The sequence below is a fragment of the Colius striatus genome, chromosome 4 (genome assembly GCF_028858725.1).
Source record: "Colius striatus isolate bColStr4 chromosome 4, bColStr4.1.hap1, whole genome shotgun sequence".
NCBI lineage: Eukaryota > Metazoa > Chordata > Aves > Coliiformes > Coliidae > Colius > Colius striatus.
This window is the reverse complement of record NC_084762.1, coordinates 14,089,586-14,112,868: the sequence shown is the minus strand read 5'-3', so window position 1 is coordinate 14,112,868 and position 23,283 is coordinate 14,089,586. Positions and strand designations below refer to the sequence as shown.

The following is a 23,283-nucleotide window of genomic DNA, read 5'->3' as shown; positions in this document are numbered from 1 at the left end:
CTCAGGAAACCAGATTTAAGCCTTATCCAAAGATACACAGTAAGCTACATCTGAAATATTCCTCGCTCTCCCTCTTAAAAGCAAATAGAAAAGCAAAAGGATATTCTGGAACTGAAAAAGGAGATGCTTCATTTCCTGAGCAATTATGTCAGCTGAATGCAAAACCTCATACCACTGAATGTCCAAGCCATGAATGACCCCAGTGGGATGTTCTACACATATTCCAGAAATATATTTCCAGAATGTAATGACACTGATGAGAAAAGATTGTCAGGCTTAAATGTGATCCTACAGTTGGTATCTGAAAGTTCTACGTGCTACAATGAATTATGAAGAAGACCTTTATGAGAGGAAAATGAGGGGAATCCTGAAGATTTGGAATAATAAAAAGTTGATTGCTACAACTCAGTTTTATATTGAGCTCAACATCATCTTAAAATAAGGTTATGGACAGGGAGGACCCACAGGAACTGTTTGTCCTTCAATAGTCCATTTAAAATATATGGGCCACAGGCTGTAAGGTACTAATCAAATCTTTCTGCCATTATTCCCTAATAGAAATTTATCATTGTGAAAGAACAGCTAGTGTTCCCATTGCATTTAATGAAATTCTTACTGCATTTATGGAAATGAATCTGTAGTCTCTTCCTCACTATTTCAAACACTACCTCAGAGGCTACTGTGGTTGGAGCTTTGCTGGAGGTTATATCGGTGGTGTTTGGAGTGAACAACAGATCTTGAATGTCCTTCTGCTAGCCCTAGGAAGATTCACTTGAACACATTAGTTGTATATTTAGCATTTAAATAACTAAGTAGTACTGTTTTTTTTCCTTAAGGTTGGCAAATTCCTCTCAGTAATATTATTTGCATCTGACTTACTAAGTTCTTTCAATGAGGTGTGATTCTGAAGAACTCCAACCCTGGAGAAAAAATCCTTTAAAAATATATACAACTATTCGTGCTATTAAGACTCATTCTTTTATTAAGTATTTCTGTAATGAGGAGCTTACAAGGGTGCAACCCAGTTTGCATGAAAGGCTTTTCAGATAAATACGGAACGTAAAGAACTGAAGATGTCCATTCATGGAAAACGGGAAGACGACAGTTAACCTGTGTGACTAAAGACTGCAAAAAGAGCCCTAAATTTGTCACTGAAAAAAACTGAATCCTCACCATGTTGTAGGAAAAAAAGAGTTTACCACGCTGTAGATTTGTCAATTCTATAAACATTACTGTTTTATAAATAGATCATGTTTGCTTTAATTAACACCATGTTCTAATGACAACACACCATGCTGTCCATATGCTCCACTCTGACAATAAATGAGGCACTAACTCTTCCTGCTTGTAGTATTATGGCAGATGCTACTCTTATCGTTCTTTCTTGTTCTGTCTTTGGTTGGGCTTTTTTCTCTCTTTCTATGCCTTCATGGAGATTTTTGTTCAAATGTTTTATCAGAAAATTATGATTTAAATAATTAAATACAGTAAGGAAGAAATAAAGTAAAGGGAAATTGAAGGGAAAAATGAGGACGGTAAAAAGGGATAAGGAGGGAGAAGGAAGAGTAAGGGAATGGAAATGGGAAGGATGATGATTATTCAAGGCAAGCATAAATGAATTCCTTAACTTAGAAATCTCTGTTCTCATTTCAACACATAACAGCCCCTGCATTCTGGCAAATGCATCAAACAGTGTTTTCTCATAAAAATAAATTAATATAAAAATAACAATTGCACCACAGCAGGGGATGCATAGATTTGAAAACCTTGATCATTACATACTATTTCTATATTGTCTTCCTAGAATCACTGGGAAACCCAGTGATAACAAGAGTATTGTTAGACACGTGGCTCAGTTTGGTTTTGAGGATTTGATGGATTCTGTAAGAATAGAGACTCCTTGCCTTTTGTTTGAGACCTGTCCTTCATGATCTGCATAATACGTAACAGTTTTCAAGTGTGAAAGCATTCTTACTTGGAATTTGGTCCCTTTTAGACCCATGTTAACTAAAAAACTACTTTTCATCTCAGAGGAAGACTAGGGTTTTGTTTTGTTTTTTTAAATTCAGTTGGCATTAAAACCAAAGAAAAAAAAAAGGACTGACTGCACTCCCAAGCCACTTCTACTGACAGCCTGGTTTTGTCCTGCATCTGAACCATCTGCAAGGATACAGTGGCATGAAAACAGCAGTCCATGTAAGACACTGTAAAAGTAGGTAAGTTTCAGTTGGTGACCGTACAGATGAAGTTGTCAAAGAAGCAGTAATGAACAGACAAAAACATCTTACCCTGAACGAATCAGTACTGTTCTGTGGGAAGACATCATCAGAGACGCCTGTGCCCTTTGGAAACTGAGACAGTGTCTAGACTTCAGCACAGTAACAAGACAGTAATTCAAATGGCAAAATACAGAATGTTGCTCCTGTAATGCCATTCAAATCAATTAAAAAATATAGATCAATAACAGCAAATTAAATTGCATGGGGATTATTTAGAGGCTTCTTTTCCCAGCAGTCACGTGTTTATAGGACTGTCACAAATCATTCCAAGTGTTGGGAGCATCAACTAGGCAAAAAAATTTATTATTTGCAAATAAAAATGTGCTAAAATAGCAGCTAAATGCAAGCAATATTAATTCATGCCCTGACAGCTACATAGCTGAAAAATGAATTAAGCTTTTTCCCTGGTTCCCTCTCGTCCCAGCCTGCCCTCTACTTTAGACTACTCTGGAAAACTTGACTCTGCCTGGGGCACTTGGACAGTCTTTGATTTTCTCAAGGTCTCCAGTGAAGCCAAGATTTTCACTTCTTTGTTATGCTGTCTGAAGTGTTGGAGTGGGTTGCTGGAACCTAACATCTGACCTTTCTTCTGACCCCTGGCTTTTCTTTTTCCCTTTTATTTTAGGCTTTCCAACTGTTGTACTCAAAATACTTGTATTATGATTCCTTCCTTTTCCTTATTCTTGGCAGAGTGCTTTCCTTATTCATCTGAGATTGTACTTCTGCAGTGCTGCCAATTGTTATTGTTCTTATTATCATACACCTAGTCGTTATGGGGTATTTCATTGTCTGTTTTATGAAAAGGTTATACAAAACTGTCAGCTTCCTCATGGCTACCACCTCCCATTAATTAATTAATAGAAATGCTACTGCCTGCTTTTATTTTCAATTATGCCAACACCATTCATGACCATGTGCAAGGTGTCCCTTCTTCTTTGACCTGGGGCAAGGGGGAGAGGAGAATACAGACTAGATACTAGGTCTCTAAGAGCTAGAGAGTAGCACTGCTGATGCTGCAGGTAAATATGTAAATGTCCAAAACCTGAAAGACAGTAAGCATTCCAGGTGGAATTCCTAAAGGATGAAATGCTGGGATCATTTTGCATGCATATTTAAGATGGGACTTGACCTTTAAGACATGTTGTGTGTTTGAGATACAGAAGTTTTCCTTCAAAGTGAAAAAGAACAAATCAAACCAAAAGCCTACAGAAAATGCAAGGTCTCAAAGTAATAATTTTAGAAAATCTCTTGACTTTTGAATCATTTGAAGACTCATAATAGTACCTCACGTTTCTCCTTTGGATCACCTGTGATTGATGTTAATGGAACTAATTCTGTTCTCTTAAGCAACATTTGTAGGAGACAGAGAAAAATGAATCCAATAAAATGAAATCAGAACTACTGCAAGAGTAGGGAACAGCTTTCAACAAAAGATAACTCTTGCAGTTACTATTTATGAACCAAGATTAGATATCATTCAATCTTGTGCCAGTGTCTCGGCACTTTCTATCAACAGGTCCTTCACTCTGGTTCATATTACCAGGGGTATTGCCCAGATAAAATGAAAATGCTCCTTCAGCTTCTCACAGGGATCCTTGAACTATTTGTTTTGCCTCTTATCCAGTTACTATTTCATGTTCAAATGTCAACCCATATCACGAATACATTAAATAGAGGGTTCTAACCTGAACCTTTGTACAATTCGCACAGAGATGTGATTTTACTATTGTAATTACGTTCCTACCACTCTAAAAATCTCCGTTGTACCATATGTTCTGCTGGTGTACAAAACATTTCATATAAAGTCTTATACCTTGGTATTCAGCTCTCCCATTTCCACCTATGCAGCATGGTACTGATTTGCAGTGTTATCAAAGCCCTGCTTCAAAGGATGCCTCTGGAAGTTGCATGCAACTTTATGTTTTAGTATGTTTTATTTATTTATATTTTCATCACAATTTGACTCCTCTTTCTGTAAAGCTCTCCAAACTGAGACACAAAGTACAGTGGATATTCCCAAAGTTTTCGTGGGCTATTTTAGACACCTGGTTGGTTTTTTTTTTCTTCTCTGAATTCTGTTAGGAATGTAGGCCAGCTAAATACTTTATGTAAGTATATGCAAATGTTTCCTATCACGAATGCAGGCAAGGTACTGTAAACTCAAGAAACGTAATCCAGATTACAGAAATTCAGATCATGGTATTAGGGATTAATGTGTACCAAGCAAAAATACTGATAAACTTCTAAATTAGGAGCTAGGAACACTGAAAAGCGACTATGACACAACTGCTGTGTAAAAGAACAATGCAAAACTAACAGGAACCTCTTTCCTTTTTCATTGTCTCATCTGCAACATCAAGCCTGTGGAATCTCACTCAGTGAAATTTGATGGAGAACTCTGTTTTGACAGAGCTATTTTCCTCCCCCCTTCCTTTTAACAAGAGCTTTGTTAATGTACAAAAGTAAAACAACACGGAAAACCATGCCTGTACTTTTTTTTCCTTCTGTTTGCTATATATCCTTTTCCACTTCTTTGTTTAGTCTCTGTAAATGTTACTTGTCAATGCACTCACCAGACTTGGAGCAGATTGGATATTACTAAGCAGCATCACCTTGTCAGAGCTGAAAGGGCTCCCTAGCCAGAACATGTCTGATGGTTGGTAAACATGAAACACCAACTTCACTCCAACTGTTTCTCACACTATTGCTGTTCAGTCAATCAACCTGCGGGGAGTAATTAAGGGTGAGCACAACCGACAAAGGCTGTGAAAGCAGCAGGAAACCATTTTACCAAGCTGATATTTTTCATTATTAGTACTATTACTATTTTTATTATTTATTTCCTCTCTGCTTTAACAAAAGCAGTAGCTTCACTTCCCCTGCAGCACCGGTAGTCAAAAACAGTGAGGTGGAGGCAAATCAAGTAAAGGTCAGTCCTGTTAACCAGAGAAAAGCCTCAGGTCACCTGCTACCATGATCATAATTAAGCTGTGTATCTTGGAGCTAGTTAAAGGTTAAATGAGTGGAAAGAAGGGGAATAAGTGTGCTCAAAAACAAGGAAACAGAAAGGAAGGTAATCTTCTCAGAAGGTTAGAGGTGAAACAGGGCATACTTTATTGTATGAATGTAAAGTTATGGGGTTGGAGAGCACTGGAGCAGCGTGCAGAAGTCGCCCTGACATCTTTCAAGTACGACACAGCTATTGTGATAGAGAATAAATTAATTGCACCAAAAAAAGTAAATTATTATGTTTTAATACATGAGTGCACCAATTGATTAAATTTGTTAAACGCTATTACCTGGTGAAAGGGCATTTCCTTTTATATGCCTATCGGACAGACAGCTTTCTGGAGCTTTAACTAGCAGAAGAAGTTTACACTGAATTAAAAAGATGCGGATTTGCTAAAACAGAACAAGGTAAAGGACTTGCTAAAGGAGACTGCAGATTGTCCCTCCATACACACAAACATAAACATCCTGTTTTGTAGTAACACAGTCTGATATGTACATGCTCTCCTAAACCTGTGAGGTTTTACCAGTTAAGGATTCTCACACAAATATCTACCCTCACAGAAAGTCTGTGTCTCCCTGAGTGGTTTAATAAAAACACTGTGAAGGAGAGGGCTATTGTTTGGGTTTGGGGGTTGTTTTTGTTGGGGGATGAGGATGTATTTTTTTGTTTCTTACTGTTCCTGCGTCAGTGAAAAAACCTAAGCAATGGCTTCTTAGAGAAAAATATGCCTTCTTTAATCTAGTGCTGTATGCTAACTCCTTGTTTTGCCTTTGCCACACAATATGCAAAGCTCTAAAGCATAATCCTAGTGGGCCAGGGAACATCTATTCATTGTTTATTTAATCATCTAGATACACACATGTGCTAAGAAACCTGCCTGGTTCGTATGCTCAAATACCCTTGTCATGACAAACAAAAAGCCTCAAAGAGAAACCTACTACTCCAATGGTGCAGCCATTCCAGTCATCAGACTATCACTTGCAAGACAGATACCTCCGTAACTTTTCTTCTCCCACTAGTTATATATATCTGAGATGAGTTGTAGCTAAAAAGTTGGAGATGAAAAAGTGAGAAGTACATCTAACAAAAACTTTCCTCTGCTTTAGCTGAAGTAATAGTGGAAAGGATTTTGTCTGTAGAAGGGAAGAGGCGCGAAGCTATGGAGCTGGTGAGAGCAAAGGACATGGTGCACATGGTGAAGGCTAAAAGATTCAGACTGCAGAGTCTTTGTGGAAATCTCTTCCTACCTGAGCTGGGATGTTGCAGAGAAGAGGTTCTTGCTGCCTGTGCTGTCCAACATTTTGCCATTTCCCATTTCATTTCATCTGCTTCCTGCATTTCCATGTGCTGGCCAAGCCATTCCTTCCCAAACATGCTCTGTGCTTGGCTTCCAACAGCCTTCCATCGACATGGCTATGAACCCTTCTCCTCCATGTCTTCCTGCTCCTGTAATAAAAGTTAATTATGCTTTAACTGAAGGCAAATCTGTATCTTTGAGTCTAGACATGAGCAGTTTAGAGCTGTGTTTTGAAAGCAGAGACTTTGCAAAGGCAATTTGCACTTGCAAAAGTACCTTTAGGCTCAATCATATTTCTGTCTTTTTTCTTCTTTCCTCACAATCTAGAAATTTTTAGTACAGATAAAAACTGTAACTAGTTCTTCTAGAAAGAATAATGTTTCTAACATCACATAACAGCTAGATAAACCATAATTACAGGGAGTAACATAATATTGAATATATTTGCAATAGAGACCATGCCCTTAAATCAAAAATTTTTGGCTGGCATCACAATATCTTTACTCTTTTTTTCATTTTATACATAGTGTATAGATATCTAACCACTGACTTACAGTCTAGTGTGAAGTCAGGGATGTCTTTAAAATATTGTTAAATATGACTGAACATGAAAAGACTGCTTGACAAATATATGTTTAGCCAGATAGGTTGTTGAAATATGGCCTAAAAAAGATATATTATTAGCCACTTTGAACCTTTGAGGCACAGAGACACACGAAGATCTTACCAAAGAACATCTGAGTACTAGCCTCCTGAACTCTTACCATATTCAGATCTTTTCAGGCACTTTTGAAATGATACCTTGATAAAAAGACTGTTTTTACCTAAAAGTGGAAAAGCGAACACATTGCTTGTCCTGCTTCTCCAAGTGATTGTTTTACCTTGAAGCTGTCACATCTACTCACGTCTTTATGTGTGATTTAGACTTGGCATTTGTTAATCCCTGGTGTGTTTACCCAGAGAATGGCTGAAACCACTGGTAAAGAACGATTATTTGGATTATCTGGTTAAATTCATGACGTGGACATGAGTCTAGAGTTAAGGTGGACATAAAACATTCTATGAAGGTCTCTAAAGAGCCCTATGGGGCGATTAAGCCTTTTGAAGACTACGAGCTGTATCACTGTAGGAGAATACAGTTATTTTTCTGATGTGAATGGAGTACTTTTTTTTTTTTTACAGAAAAGCTTTTAGAGCCTGTAATGCATTAATTATCAGAGCTACTCTCACATTTTAATTTACTCGTCATTTAAATGTGACAATTAAAAAAAAATTAAGCCTCTAACTGATCCTCTTGAGATTTGCATAAACCTGTTAAATACACAAACTGTCTCTCATCTGAACTCCGGACTTTTAAGTTTCTTTTATCCTTCTGTAGCTTTATTCTGTAGGGGGAAAAAAAGACTCCAAAATTCCTGCATCCTTTTTGAAGATCAATTTAAAAGAAGCTATTATATTATTCATCCCTGATAATGGGAACACAGTGTTTAAAATACACTTTTAAGATTTTTCATTTAAAAAATTGGACCTCAATATGAGGCAGCTTTTCCTTTCTCTCCAAATATGAATGTCCTTCTCTTTCCCACTTCCACGCAGCTGGGGTTCAGAGCAAGGAGTGAAGGAATGAGAGGGTAAGAGACCTACACTGGCCTGGTATGCAGGACAGTCAACATTAAATCCTGGATTAGTGACAGGTTTAAGTTTCAATATTTCATTGGCCATCTGACTTCAAATGGATGCTTTATCACATTTGAAAGAGGAGAGTCTTTCCTTGCAAAGAGAGATGGCAATTCTTCCTAGGTCTGGCAGGCTGGAAGATATCGGGTCATAAAATCATGACACTGGAAAGCAATCTCAGGTAATATTTAGAGGTCTGTACTGTTTGTTGTTTATAACTTTTCCTCCCTCTCACCCTGCAGAGTTCAATGCAAGGTTCAGTTTTTGGGCTAGAATGAGTAAAGAGTAGCCATAAGATTAAAATAAAGCTTTTCAAGCTGCTCAGATGAAATATGCAACAGAGGAAAATTAAACACAATGGAAATATATAGAGGCTTTATTAATATTTGTCTTGCTTTATCTTTCCTCTTTGGAATAATCCTGGTTTAACACATATGTCAAGGTGTACGTAAAACAACACAAACACACATGCCTAAAAATTATATGCCTCCAGCCACTAGCAGTGAAAAAATGTACCTGAAAAGAGATTCAAACTCAAAAGACCTACATTGTAGGCTCAAAATTCATTGAACAGCATTTAAAAAACACTTAAGGTTTCACATCTTATACTCAAAAAACCAGAAGTATCCTAGGAAGACAAGACAGGGAAGTAAACATGGTAACAAGTATTAAAACAAACTACATTTATAAAATATTTAATAATTTAGGTGTACAGTTTAGATAAGTCATTCTTAGAATGATAAGCAGATAGGCTGAATGGATTTGAAAACGTAGTGAACCAGGTTCTGTTCTTCCTAACACTGGCACGCTTTCATTTAAATAAACCTGAAAAGAATTTCATCCCACTACTATGTCTTTTAAGTTTAACCAGGTAAGTCTCTTTAATGGCATTAATCCTCATTTAGAAAGTTCACAATCCATAATTAGCCGTTTCTTTGAAACAGGTTGCTAAAAATACGCTTTCAGAACAGTTTACAGTTGAAATTATACATGTGGAAGGAACAACTGGTTTCTCCAAATACACCTATTTTAGACATTACTCACAAATGAAGATGAAAATCCATGTGATTTAACTATTCGTTTTGTTAACAGCTCTAAAAGTCTTATCCAATACCAAAACTAAAGAACAGGTTCTAAGATTCAGTCACTAATCTTTATAAAAGGGCAGAAGGAAAGCTAAACAAAGTAAGATCCCTGCAGTCACATTTGGTCATTGTCTTTCTTCTGGGTTACTTTCCCTTACACTTTATTTTATTTCATTATATGTAGCAAGACTAATTTTTCAATAAACCATTTTGATTCTGCTCATTTATTTTACCTCACTTTGACCATTAACTTTTTTCTACCTGGAGGTCCTTTGTAACAGAATTCATTTTAATTTATTTTGTTCTATTAAGCTAAGGTTTTGCAATGTTTTAAATGTAAGAGAAATTGAATAGTGTCACTTCATCGTGTGAGGGCCAGAGAATACTTAGATTTTAATGATGACATGTGAAAACCAGATTTTTTTTTTTGTTGTAGTTATTTGGAAAACCAATAATTGATTTGTTACATCAAATTTTTCTATTCTTAAAGATGTTAACACTGAGTGGAATTTTCACCTTTAACCCATAGAAGGGCAATTGTAATAATTTTCAGGGGAAAATCACAAGTTCTTTCATAAGAAAATTCTCATACTGAAAATACCAGACTAGAACTGAAGTTCTGAATCAACAGGTGAGGGGGTTTGTGGGCTTTTGTTTATTTGTTTGCTTATTGTCTTATTTTGAAAGGCTTTTTAGTTGGTAAGAGATGTAAACAAAGATACAGAGACAAAGAGAGAATGTGTTAGTTCTAGACTTGTGTCTTACTTAGCCAATATTTCCCCAAAAAAGGACAAACTAAAAATGAGGGACACATTATCTGTGTTGTATGATACATTACCATCTCAATTTATCCTCATCTTCATTCTTTTAGGAGGATCAGAGGAAGTGAAAAAGAGCTCTCATTTCTCTTCACCACCTTCTCTGTATATTTGCTGAGCATTCTAGTAAAGAGGAGCGTAACTTTGCATCTGGTGACGGGTGGCAAAAGGCCCTGGGTAAGCATGTACAACCGTCACACAAACAGAAAAATAACCAAACAATTTGAGCAATAATATCATGGGAAGAACAAAAAGGAAGGCTGGACTTAGCAACAGCAATATTTGCCTGCATCAAAGATTTTAACAGAGAGTAATAGTATGATTCAATAAGCAAAACAGATGAGAAATGTTTCCATTTAAAGTGATTCCATATTAAATTGGTCTCAGCTATTTGGAAGAGTTAGTGTTAAAAACGAAGTTATTCTTTTGTTTATCTCAAGGACGTGACTGTTCACTCTGAAGTCCAATATGCAGAGGAAGTTAGAACTGAAGTAAGCCTGCTAATACCAGGAAGAAAGCACTAGCACAGCTGGCAATATGCTGGGAATGTACTATAAACCCTGAAACCAGGATCAGCTGAACAAAGCTTACTGGTGATTTCCAGCTGAGGGTAAGTATTAATTAAGGAGCAGAACTTGCAGCATTTATAACTACAGAACTAACACTAAGATAAATAAATACCTTATTTATTCCCTATGTTATTCTACTGTTATTATTATATTGTTTAATGACCAATGCTATTTGTGTTAGATGAATATAGAAAAATATCCATTTTATGCATCTGTGACTTTATAAATATGGTGAATATCCAAAATATTAATTAATTCATCTGAAGCGTTTCTTTCTTCAGGTCAGCAGATCCCTATACTGAGATGACTGCCTTTTATTCATGAAATTTCACAGAATCATCGAATTTCTTGTTAGAAAAGATCTGCCATATCATCAAGTCCAACCACTAACCTCATACTGCCAAACCTACCACTAAACCATGTCCATCAGCACCTCAGCTACACAGCTTTTAAATATCTCCAGGAATGGTATGAGTCTATGATTCTATGAATGGTGACTCTACCACCTTTCTAGGCAGTCTCTTCCAGTGTTTAACCAGCCTCTCAGTGAAGAAATTTTTCCTGATGTCCAATCTAAACCTCTCCTGGCACAACTTGAGAACAGTTCCTCTTGTCCTATCACTTCTTACTAGATAGGGATGTTTCCAGCCTGCATACTAAAGCATACAATTCTTATTTCCCTGACAAGCGTTAAAGCTGCCCGATTCATTCTTCTCTTGTTACAGGAAATTTCACTACAGAGTCACCCGCTGGAAAACAGGATAAAGGACAAATGCTAGCTAGTAACTTTTTGCTACTCTTCAGTGATGACTTTTTGATTAAAAAAAAAGCTGGAAAAACCAATCTGGAGGCCATCATAACCAGTGAGCTGGAAGGAGCTAGTTAAGAAGGTGAAGCTGAGGAGGACAAGACAGACAGGAGGAATACCTTTGGACAGGGGTAAAAGCATAACAATAAACCAAAAGCAGACATCTTCAAGGAACATCCATAGAATATAGGTGAATATAATAATCTGCAAATATAAAGGACGTGGGACAACAGGTTGTAGTGCTGAAGAGGATTTGGACATTATGTCATAAAGCTGAGCAGGCATCAAGTGATGCTATCACAAAAGACAAAAAAGGCAATACTCAGGTACACAAGGGATTTGTTGCCTGTGAAAACAGGAAATAATCCATCTGTTTTACTGTACAAATTTGTAAGTTATCAGTCAGTCACTGGAGAGAGAACTGCGTTCAGCCTTGAGAATCCCAGGCTGGGATGGAAGCAGACGACTTAAGGTACTAGAAGCGGATTAGGAATGAACACAAGCTGAAAAAGCGTAACATAGGTAGAAAGAGGAAAAAAACAACTACTCACAACTACTTGATCTAGAAAAGAGGCTGAAGAACATGAAGAAAATTCATCAGAACAGTTTTCAGACACATAGCAAGGTCCTGCAAAGAACAGTGTCCTCTGTGACCTTCCTGAATGTCCATCTGTAATCATGTAGTTCCACGTCTGTAATGAATAGAACAAGAAGAATTGGGATAAAAATGCAGTAAAGGTCATTCAGGTTGGATACAAAAAATATCTTTATCACAGTAAAATGCTGGTATTGATTTCCTGGAAATATCATGACTGCTTTAGATGAACATCTCTGTAATGACACAGATGCAATTGGTCTTAGCTGGTACAGGGCATGGACCTTCTTAGTACTGAAGCTATTCTCAGATTTTTCTGGATTGACAGACCTTCCAAATGGAACAAAAGTAATTAGTATATACATAAGATCTTAATATACGGGAGATTAGCAAAAAATGCCCACAGATCTCACTGAACAAAATTGTGTAGTGTCATTTTCCAAATGATCACATCACCATTATGGCTCTACGTGCTGTATGTATAGAGCTCACAAAGCTTAGCTGAACAAGGCCAATCAAAAAGTACTTTAAAGATTTGCAGCTAATTACTGTTTAGATTATGGAATGACATAATGGACTATTGAGCCAGAGCCTCGTTCAGGATAATGTAAATCGTATCTGCACACACAACCACTCAGCATTACTGAGCGATGGGGGCCTCTATAGTTTGCTGCAACAGTTTGCAAGGTGGAAATGCTCTTTGGAAGCTTATTTTAACATCTACACATCCCACCCTGCACCAACTTGTCTTGTGACTGAATCTTTATTTTGCTACAGGGGAAGATATAATTTGCTATCACTATGTGCAGTCACTGGTTCCTTGCATCAGTGAACAAGAGAGCAGTCAGGGAAGAAAATACGACTTCAAAAACACTAAGGCGTTTGAAGTGCCCTGGCTTCCTTTACTGTTTGTTCTGATGATGTGTTGTCTTGGGAATGCACAAAAGCAATAGTTTCTCTCCTGCACCTGTGATCTGCTTGACACAAGGAGCACTGATTAGCTATCAGGGAGCTATGAATCATCTCCCAGTTCTGTTGACCAGTTAATATTCACCTCGGGGGGAGGTAACATGCCAGTGAAGTGCTAATGTACACCAGAAACTTAACAGCCTGTCTATTCTGACTGCAGTACCCTATCCTTCGCTCATACCCTGCCTCTGAAATATTCCCTGTGCAGGAACCCTATGTTGGTTCCCTGAACTGTAGAAATGATGATTTTCCCATCAGGAGGATGCTTTGGTTTTGCTCCTTTCTGACCCAATTATGCTGCTTGAATGTAGCCGACACGGCTGCATGTGTCTGAAAGGTACCTGCTGAGCTTCGAACAGACCATCAAAGGCTCTGAACAGTCAAGGTCTGCTGCTAATGGTCACAACAGGCAACAGGTCCTCCCTTTGGCCTGCCACTTAAAGAAAGGAGAAGGAAAACAGGTGACATTGAAAAAAGATGCTTGCTGGTGCAGAAAAAAGGGGAACTGCTGCTCTTATGTGGGAAGCGACAAATTGCTGATAGAGGGGAAGTCTGTAAAGGGCTCCTGAACCTGGATCCAGCTGCAGCTGGCAACAGGAGACCATCCTTCTCCAGAGGCAGCTTTGCTGAAAAACAAAGGAAAAATGTTTGCATAGGAACCATGGGCTCATGGGTACATAGCATAGTTAGCTGCCCAACAGCTAACAGTGTTGAAAGGGTTATTAACAGTGTTACCACTATTGCTGATGTCATGTTTTATGTCTCTGAAAAATCTAACCCTGTTTAGCATTGGTATTAGGTCTTGTGGAACACCAAATACATGAAACAAAGCAACTGGGGCATCTTATTTGTTGTATTTACATTATGAAATGTGCTAATAGTTTACTAATTGTACCAAATTGAGGAACAAGTGAGAAGAACGGAGGCTCAATGACATCTTGCATCTAATACTCAAGTCCTTTGTACTTAATACTTTGGTTTGTTCTAACTTTTCCTTTATCCCCGCTGTCACCAGCATGCATTTTAAAAGCTTGCACGGGATTTATTCTTTTTGTTTCCATGGCAGCAATAAGACTGATCCCTCAGATATGGAAATCTCCATTTATTCTGAAAATTGTTTCCTGGCAAAATTGTGTTGGATCATAATCCTGCAATTGAACATACCAGAATTTAATCTTTACATATATCTTGTATAGATTTCTTTTGGTATGTAGTCAAGGACAGAAACATTTGGCCTGCTTCCTGGGCTATCAATTGTACTAGCTGATGCTTTTTTTGTGCTTCAATTTCTATCTTGAATTAGGAGTTAACTATTTTGCTGGCCTTTGGACTGGTATAACCACGTTTTTGGCTGTGCAGCTTGTGGCATTTTTGATCCAGCAAAATGAATGCAAATTTTATTACTTCAACAGAGGAAAGCAAGAGCACATCTGCTATTTAGCATATTTGATCATTTTAGTTGAATGATGATAGACTTTGCAGAGAATTATTTATCTGGTTTTGTGGATTCATCTTCCAATCAGTTATTCAAAAAGTTACAGATGATATTTTTGTTGTATTTATGTTGAGCCCTATTTTATTTTACAAAGCTCTTAATTAATCTTGCAAATCAATAGGGAAAAAAAGAATCCCTTTGCCTTTCTTGCTAAGCCGTCTATTTTATTTGTAATTCCTTCTTGTCCTTGATTAAAATTGAAATCAGATAGACTTGCCTGCAAGCGTGAAGGAAATCAAGCTTAGACACCTGAGTAGAACTGAAATTGGACCAGGAATAAATGCTTCCAGGTTAGCAACTGCAGTGAGATAAATGAGGTGGGGGTGAAGAAAGAGAAGTTCTGTGACCGTGTCCTCAGTGTTTCCTGTGGTCAGCGGCTCTGACTTTCTTTCATTCACTCTGTACCCTTTCAACTTCTGACATAGTAATAGGTGAAGCTGTGAAATGCCACTCATTTACATGTGGGTAAAATACTGAAATGACTTACTAAAGGATCTTAAAGCACTATAATTAACCTATCACAAAATATAATATACCACAAATGCTTTTTAAAGTTTAATCTACTAATAACGCTCAGCATGCATTAACATTTCCCCCATTTTTTATGTGTCACACATCAGTGGTTAGATAAACACTCTGATTACCATCAGTTTTATGTCACATTGAGAGTCCAAGTTGATAACTGCCATTAATCACAATCTCAGCAGCACGGCACTTTGAACATATCTACCACAGAGCTCTGACAGCAGTGACCAATAAGGGACGTAACTTGTTCTGGTGAATACAAAAGGATGTGCTTCATCGCTTTATATCCACATACCCTTTCAACCACAGAGAACCTCCAAGAACCATGAATATTAGGGAGCCTGTTTGTATGCTTTGTACTCAGAAGAAGGTTTTTTTATTGTAAAACAACAAACTAGCTAAAATACAGACTTACAGTGATCAAACTGAGAGTGGGTTTGTTCATATTCATTCATACTTTATCAACTATGATTGAAGCCCTCTGGCCCCTGTGAGGCCATGTGTTTTCTAGCTGACAGAGGGAGATAAGCTATTGCAGGAAAAGCTGTGCACTAACAAACAGGAAAAACAGCAGGATGGGGAATATTACTATCAGGAATTGTTCACGACAGAGTTGTGGTCCTGATTGAACAATTTTTACAATGTTCTCAGTTTAACAATGAAACACCTATCGAATATAAAGCTTCTGAACAGAAGACAAAATTCATCATGAATTATTTCAAGCTTCATGATTTTGATAACTTGTCATGTTTGGGGTTTTTTTTTCTGTTGAGGAAAGGGAGAAACTAGTTTATGCTTCTTTGAACATTGAGCTGATAATATTGACTCTACAGACAACTATACAGATGTTCTGAGCTATCAGATCTGCCACGACTCATCTGTAAGAAAATGTGAGTTCATTCCCAAGCATTTTGGTGGCTATCTGAATGTCTATATACATGCTATAGTTCCTTTAACATATGTCAAATCCACTGTATTTAAAAGACTTTTCTTCTTGTTCTCTAGCCACTTCAGTGGTTCAGATACAACACTGCCCTTTAATAGGTCACTGAGGAAGCTAAAACTGAAGCAATTTGATTGATGTTCCTCTGTAATCCGTCATTAAATAGGGGCAAGTCAATCATTATTACAGAATCTCAAGAATCACAGAATTCAAGGGCTGGAAGGGACCTTGAACAGTCATTCAGTCCAACCGCCCTGCCAGAGCAGGACCACCTTAAGTAGCTCACACAGGAACTCGTCCAGGTGGGTTTTGAGTGTCCCCAGAGAAGAAGACTCCAGAACGCACCTGGGCAGCCCCTGCCAGTGCTCCCTCACCTTCACAGTGAAGAAATTCTTCCTTCTATTTCTTTGGAACCTCCTGTGTTCCAGCTTACACCCATTGCCCTTTGTCCTGTCATTGGCCATCATTGAGAAGAGCCTGGCTCCATCCTCCTGACACCCGGCCTTTACATATTTATAAACATGAATGAGATTGTTAATGTAATAAGAAAAAATTAGGGAGGGAAGATGAAGTAAAAAAAAAATCCAACTTTGTTGTGACTTTACATGTGCCACGTTAAATGTGCAACAATTACTACATGCTAAAACTTTTCATTTTGTAGCCAAAACTATCATTCTGTATTTCTTACATTGCTGCTCATGTGAGATTAGTGTTGCTGCATACAACACGTAAACACTAAAAGACAAACTCGCAGATTTCAGAGCCTTATGGAATAAATTTATGGGATGTATCAAAAGGCTGAAGAAGTGAGAGAAACTGAAATTTGTTGTCCTTGAAGGTGTTCACAATCTGGATACATGTCACTGTGAATAGAAGCTGACTTAGCCTATATTTAGTCTTCCTATTTTTAGATAGGATATTAACTTTTAATTTTTTAATATTTACAGGCACTCGTCACCAGTTTAAGTAACTGACCTTCTTTATAGTTCATTAATGTAGAACTTTTTATTGTCTTTTGAACTGACCGTACTTTTGCCCTGACATAAAACGATAACAATTTTCATGGCCTGTGATACTCAGGAGGTCAGACTAGATTAACTACAGGTCTCTTTTGGCCTTAAAAACCTTTTATGTAGCAGTTTTTTGCTGGAAATGTCATAACAATCCTGTCTGACTGCAAGTTATTAAATTATATGCTTATTGAAAGATAACTTGGTTCTTAAAAAGTACAACTAAGTAAAAATTTTGCATTAAAACATATGAAGCAAATTTTGAGCCCTCTGTCTTAATATTTTCTGGCTAAGTTTTTACCTACTATGCACAGGGACTGTGTTTCTTGCAGGCAAATGGTAAGGATACATTTAATGTGTGAATCATTTCCCCAGGCAAAGAAAGATGTGTACTTTCTTTAATGAAGTAGTTTCTTTGTTAACATTTCTGGGTTTTTTATTTGAAGAGTTTGGGGTTTTGGTGTAGTATGGCATTTTGTTTCAAGTTCATATGTAACTATCCATTTGTTTAGTTGGAAGGGTAAAGTTAGGAAAAAACCCCCACAGCCGTGCCTCTTCTATGAGTAGAAAGTACTAAAATATGTACCAGTCCTTGACATCTATAACAATCCTTAGCTCCTACAAAAATTTGTCTGTCAGTAACTTTAATCTCCTTCAAGACTTCTTCCTCCTTGAATAAAAGAGGGTCATGCCAATCATGATCTTTGGCCTGAAGGTAGTGTTTTTCACCATCTTGAGCTCCAGATCTGCAGTTTTGGTGATGATAAAGGCAAAGCCATAACTTGAGTTCCAAAAAGACTATGCAGTAGCAGTCACTTTTGAGAACCCTATCCTGTCTTACCCTGCACAAGTTGCTTTTATTCATGAGCACATGTCATGCAAGCACTGGGTCAACCTTAAAGTAACTCCTGTGGCTGCACATTGCAGTAGGCAGGCAGGCATACATGGCATGTCCTCCTGAAGGCTACATACATGTAAATGATACAAATATGTCAAGATTTGATCCTTGTGAGTAGCCTATAACAGGATACATGGGGTCCTATTACAACAGAGGACATGTGGGGGGGGGGGACGGGACACACAAACACAATTTTTAACATACTTTTCCTTTAAAGGGAGGTGGTAGGACCTGCTGATCCATCAGATCAAACATTATGAAGAGGATCAGGAAAGAAGAACAGATGTTTGCCTTTTTCTGCTTGCTGGATGGATCAACCAGTAGCGTCATTCTACTTTATTTCCTGTCTTGGAATGAATCCTGGTTGCACCAGATGCAAATAATTAGATGAATGCATGTAAAATATGTATGATATCATATCTTATATGCATATGTAACTTTCATACAGCATGAAAGATGGAGATTTGGCTAGCTTCTGTGTGTGCATGCTCATTCTGCAGCTAAAATCTATTCTGTGTACATCGAACTCTCGTTTTGAGCTGTGAATTAATAATCCTACAACTGAAGACACTGACAAAGGTACAGGTGCCAAATTAGGAACCCCATTCTCTGACCTTTCCCACTATACCACAATGTTCTTGAAGAACAAAGATACATGAGCAAGAAGGTATTTTAGAGATGCATTTTCTCCTGCTTTCTCTTGCATTCAAAACATTATTCACATTTCAATTTTAATTTCACAGTACTCGGAGGTCAAAAACTATGATATAAAAGGCTGGAAGAAATAAAAGAGCATTGCTCTATTGTCTTCAGAGTGCCTCTGGCTTTGATTTTTCCCAAAATTTCCCTTTAGAAACTGGAGAATTCTCATATATTTTTCAAACTAAAGTTCCAACTTTTATAACTGCAGGATGCAAAGTACCAAGTGTGGAAAAACAAAACACAGCTCATAAAAAAAACCTAAAAACCCCAAACAACAAAAACTCATTACATATTGAAATTTTGATTCAGCATTTTTTTTCCCTGAAGTTTTCAACAAAATACAGGTTAAGAAACAATGAGGTCATCCCACACAAAACCATAAGAAAGACACTACTTCAAAGTTCTGCCAAAACTAAATGATTTTTTGAAAGCTTTGTGCTTGTTTGTTTTGACGGTTTTTGAACTATCATACTGTTCTGTGACACTCTTGTTACTTTTTTATCCTAACCATTAATTATAAGCACTAATAATGTTCATTTTAGTTTGTCTACATTCAAAGACCTTTACTTGTCTCATGTAACATTATTTATAACATTGCCAAAGACACTCAATCACCTCTGCATCCGCTTTGTTATGCAGGGTAATTAAGCACAAACCTTTGACGCCGTTTTTATTTTAATCCAAATCACTTTACATGTCTGAGTTACCAACCCCAACAAGTTAAAAATATCCTCAGGCCATCATTCCCATTCTGTCTAACCTGAGTGCTGGAGGCTTTACTTAAATCTCCTATTAGCAAATACTTGGATTATATACACAAGTACTTGTACGCTTTCGTTTTCTGCACCTGTGGGTGCCCTGTCAGGAAAAAAATCCAAGTTCAAATCCATTTTATGATGCCTTAGATTGTGTTGTCTGAAACATTTAAGTATTTCACAAAGACCAGACTAAAAGGTGACATTTTCTAGCTTCATCACTAGCTGTGCCAGCAATTTGCTTGAGTGCATCTTTGCCAAAGCGGAGGATTTGGCTCACAGATTTTACATGGTGTGAGCGTTTTGGTTCTAAATATTGCCATCAATTCAAATTGGATTGCTGGGAAAGTTATTTTCAATGTGCAATAAGGTTTTCTAATTGAACATGATCATCACCTCTGTGGTACTCCAAAGTGCCCTTTGGTTTTATTTGGCTTTATCAGTCCTGTGCATTCAGCTGTCTCATACTCCTGTGTTGATAAGCAAAACCCTACATGAAACTCCATGTGGAAACTATGAGAATTTAAAACCACGTGAACTGAACTGTTGAAAATACTGTCAAGTGATACATACCTTATACCACAGGTTCCCTCTTACAGCTACCATCCTTAATATCCTGGATGCTCTGCAGCATAACTTAGGGGTTGTCAGTCAAAGGCCATTCCAGTACGGTCATTTTTCTGTCACCCTAGTAACTTCTTTCTCACACTCGGTGCGGTATTTCACCTTGGAAATAACAAATGCTGCAAAGGAACTGAAAAGCACACATTTTCGTGTTTCAGATGCAGCCAACCAACTGCTCATTTTTTATTCTGCAGAGTGTAGTAGATAAAAAAGGTTATATACCATGTTTTCATTTCTTCCCCTTAGAGTAACCACCATCTGGTAAGGATTGATCGAAACACTGCTGGTTTAGGCACAGACGAATACTAGTTTCACTGAAGCTTATTTTAAGATACAATATCTATTAACATCTGATAGAGCTGTCAAAGATTTGTTTTAAAAAATCACTTAACTCCTCAATTTACCAATCATGGTAGATAATCTTATTAACTGAATGAACTTCAATGGCTAGTTTGTTTCTCGGGGCACATTCAGGTGTTCCTCTAATTCCCAAGTCTCCCTCATTTCTGGATGTTGTAGGAGTTAATTGTAACTCATGTTGCTAACAATACAGCCAGCAGAAAGGACAACATGCAAACAGAAGACCTGACTATGTCCTTTACTACAAGAATATAGTATATGATGGCAACATACACTGATGCACACACACTTTAGAGCAAAAGAGGCACTGGATTTCAGATGCCACATTTTCATAAGGTAAAGACAGGCTGCAGGACCTGGGGCTTTTTAGTCTAGAAAAGAGAAGACAAAGGCGGGACTTCATTAACACTTACAAGTACCTAAAGGGTGGATGTCAGGAGGATGAGGAGACACTTTATTCTGTTGTCTCCAGAAACAGGACACGGGGTAAGAGGCAGAAGCTGCAACACAAAATGTTCCACTTAAACACTGGGAGAAACTTCTTTAAGGTGAAGGAGCCCTGGCACAGGCTGCCCAGGGAGGGTGTGGAGTTTCCTTCTCTGGAGGTTTGCAAAACCCGCCTGGACGCCTTCCTGTGTGACCTGATCTAGGTGAGCCTGCTTTAGGCAGGAGGTTGGGCTGGATGATCTCTAGAGATCTCTTCCAACCCCTGTCATTCTGTGATTCTATGAAATGAGTGAAGTTTATGCATTTTCACCTCTTCACATTCTCAGGCAGTATTGTTACATTTATCTGCAGAGCTGAACACCACTATTCATTGTGTGTGAGGGACACTGAGTTCTTCCACTACATACTGATTTCTGTCCACAAGCTATCTGTGGGGAAAAAAAATCAACTTTTCTCTATCTAACAAATGCAGAGAACAAAGCTTCTATCAGCTCAGTCAAGTGATAATAAGCTTAAACACATTCTTACTTTACTGAGGAATAATGTTATCATTTGGTTTTTTTCAGTCAGATGATTCATCCTGTGTACCCTGAAGCATTAGTAGTGCACATCACCCTAACACATGTTCTAGTACTTAAACTTTTTACATCTGGGGTTCAAAACTGTTGCAAGTTTGACAACAAATACCAACTCTTCTGTTCTGGGCAGTTACACCCTTAAATTAGGAATGATTGAGTCTGATCAATATGTAATTGCATGAATTACAAATAAACATTTAGAGATTAGACATCTACATAAAGCCTCCTACCATGTATCAACAAGTCACCTTTTTAATCCTGATACTACTTGGTCTTACAGTCTTTTACCTGCAAAATAACCCTACCAAAGTTGTTAAATTCACCAGAGATGTCACATGTAGAAAGAGAGGCTAGTATGTTTCTCTTGCATTGGTAATCCACGTGTATTTACAACCCTTTAAATCAGTATCAACACAACTATTCACTGTATTTGTTCTTCTAAAAACATCAAGGTTTACTCTTTTTTTGGAAGCACTGAAATACACACTGAGGCCACCTTAAAGCGACTATATGATGTCTCTTCTCCAATCTAGGAATAAAGATGATAAGAGGTTCATTTACAGAAGAATTACAGGAAAGATTGCAGTGTGAGAGAGACTTGTTTCTTGGTCTAACCCTTTTTTCCTCATGGTATCTTGCTTTAGTTGACTAAAGAGTGTTGCAATTTGACTAAGTTTTCTAAGTTGCTCTAATTATGAATCTTCAAAGGCTTTGGAAAAAACAGGGTTTGTAGGTCTCAAGTCCATTCTAGATGATGAAATGAATTGTCAGAGGCCAGGGAGAAGTAGTATCCTCATCCCATGATTGTGTTGAGTGTTAGGCACAGCAACAGAAAAAGCTGAGCTTTCCAACTTACTCCTTCTCCATTAAAACAAACAAATAAACCAACCCATACAACAACAAAACAAACAAACCCAACACTCCTAGAAAGAAAGAGAACACAACAGACAAATGACTTTCCAGCAGTTACAGAAGAGAAGATCAAAATAGACCTGTGAATGCAGGTCTGCCAAGCCCTGGGGTTAGCATCACCGCTGCAGGAGAAGCTGTGCTCTCTGCAGGGGACATGGTGTAATGTTGATTGAACATCCACACTGCAGAACACCTACATTTTAAAGTATGCCACGATGGATTTTTTCACTTGGCTTTTATCACAAAAGCTTGATTTTGAGGCCTTTGTTCCCTTTATTATTTGCTTTTTGATTAAACACCACCCATTGTTATATATTCTGAGAAACAGTGGCCCTGCAGCAGTTGTAAATCAATAGCTACATGTAGAGGAATAGGAAAGGGAAAGGAAAAGAGGGGGGAAAAAAAAGGAAAGAAGTTGCTTATAGTTAAGTGAGAAAGAAAGATAATAAAAAATAGGTCAGGCAATTTCAGCCCTTTCTTATATGAAACAAATGGGCTAATCGTAAGGAGGAGTCGCATATCAGGATCTTCAGCATATCTGGGGCTCATCAAGAAGTGGCATAAAAGTAGCAATATAAAAATCCTTTTTCACTGATACCAGGAAGTTTGGAGGATAATGGATTATCTTGCAAAGAAATTGTGTTACATCTGGCTTTTTACCTAGGATTGAATAGATGTTGTAGAAATTAAACTGATTTGTTATCCAGGTCATGCACTCAGTAATGACTAAGCTGAAGAAATACATATGAAGTTATCAGAATTTGTGTTAGAAATATGTAAAACTGTGATCTAAATGGATGGAAAGAGGAAAACAGAAGGTGAGGGTTTTTTCATCTCAAAGGATAGTCACTTTAGTTGCACAGTCTGTGGAAACAGATCCTTCCACAATATAATGAAGCAATGTCCAAAGTAACTAACTTAAAA

The 23,283-nt window shown here is 37.6% G+C and overlaps 1 long non-coding RNA gene across 2 annotated transcripts in view; it reads left to right on the top strand.

Moving 5' to 3' along the window:
* Nucleotides 1-17,452, top strand: part of LOC133625397 (uncharacterized) — a 91,863-nt gene extending 74,411 nt beyond the window's left edge. Inside the window, exons 2-5 of one of the 2 annotated variants that reach the window (XR_009818707.1) lie at nucleotides 10,223-10,346; nucleotides 10,610-10,779; nucleotides 11,020-11,206; nucleotides 11,464-17,452. This is a non-coding gene — a long non-coding RNA (uncharacterized LOC133625397). The remainder of the gene's footprint in view (nucleotides 1-10,222; nucleotides 10,347-10,609; nucleotides 10,780-11,019; nucleotides 11,207-11,463) is intronic. The other variant, XR_009818708.1, reaches the window with a different exon arrangement.
* The last annotated feature ends 5,831 nt before the right edge of the window (nucleotides 17,453-23,283 follow it).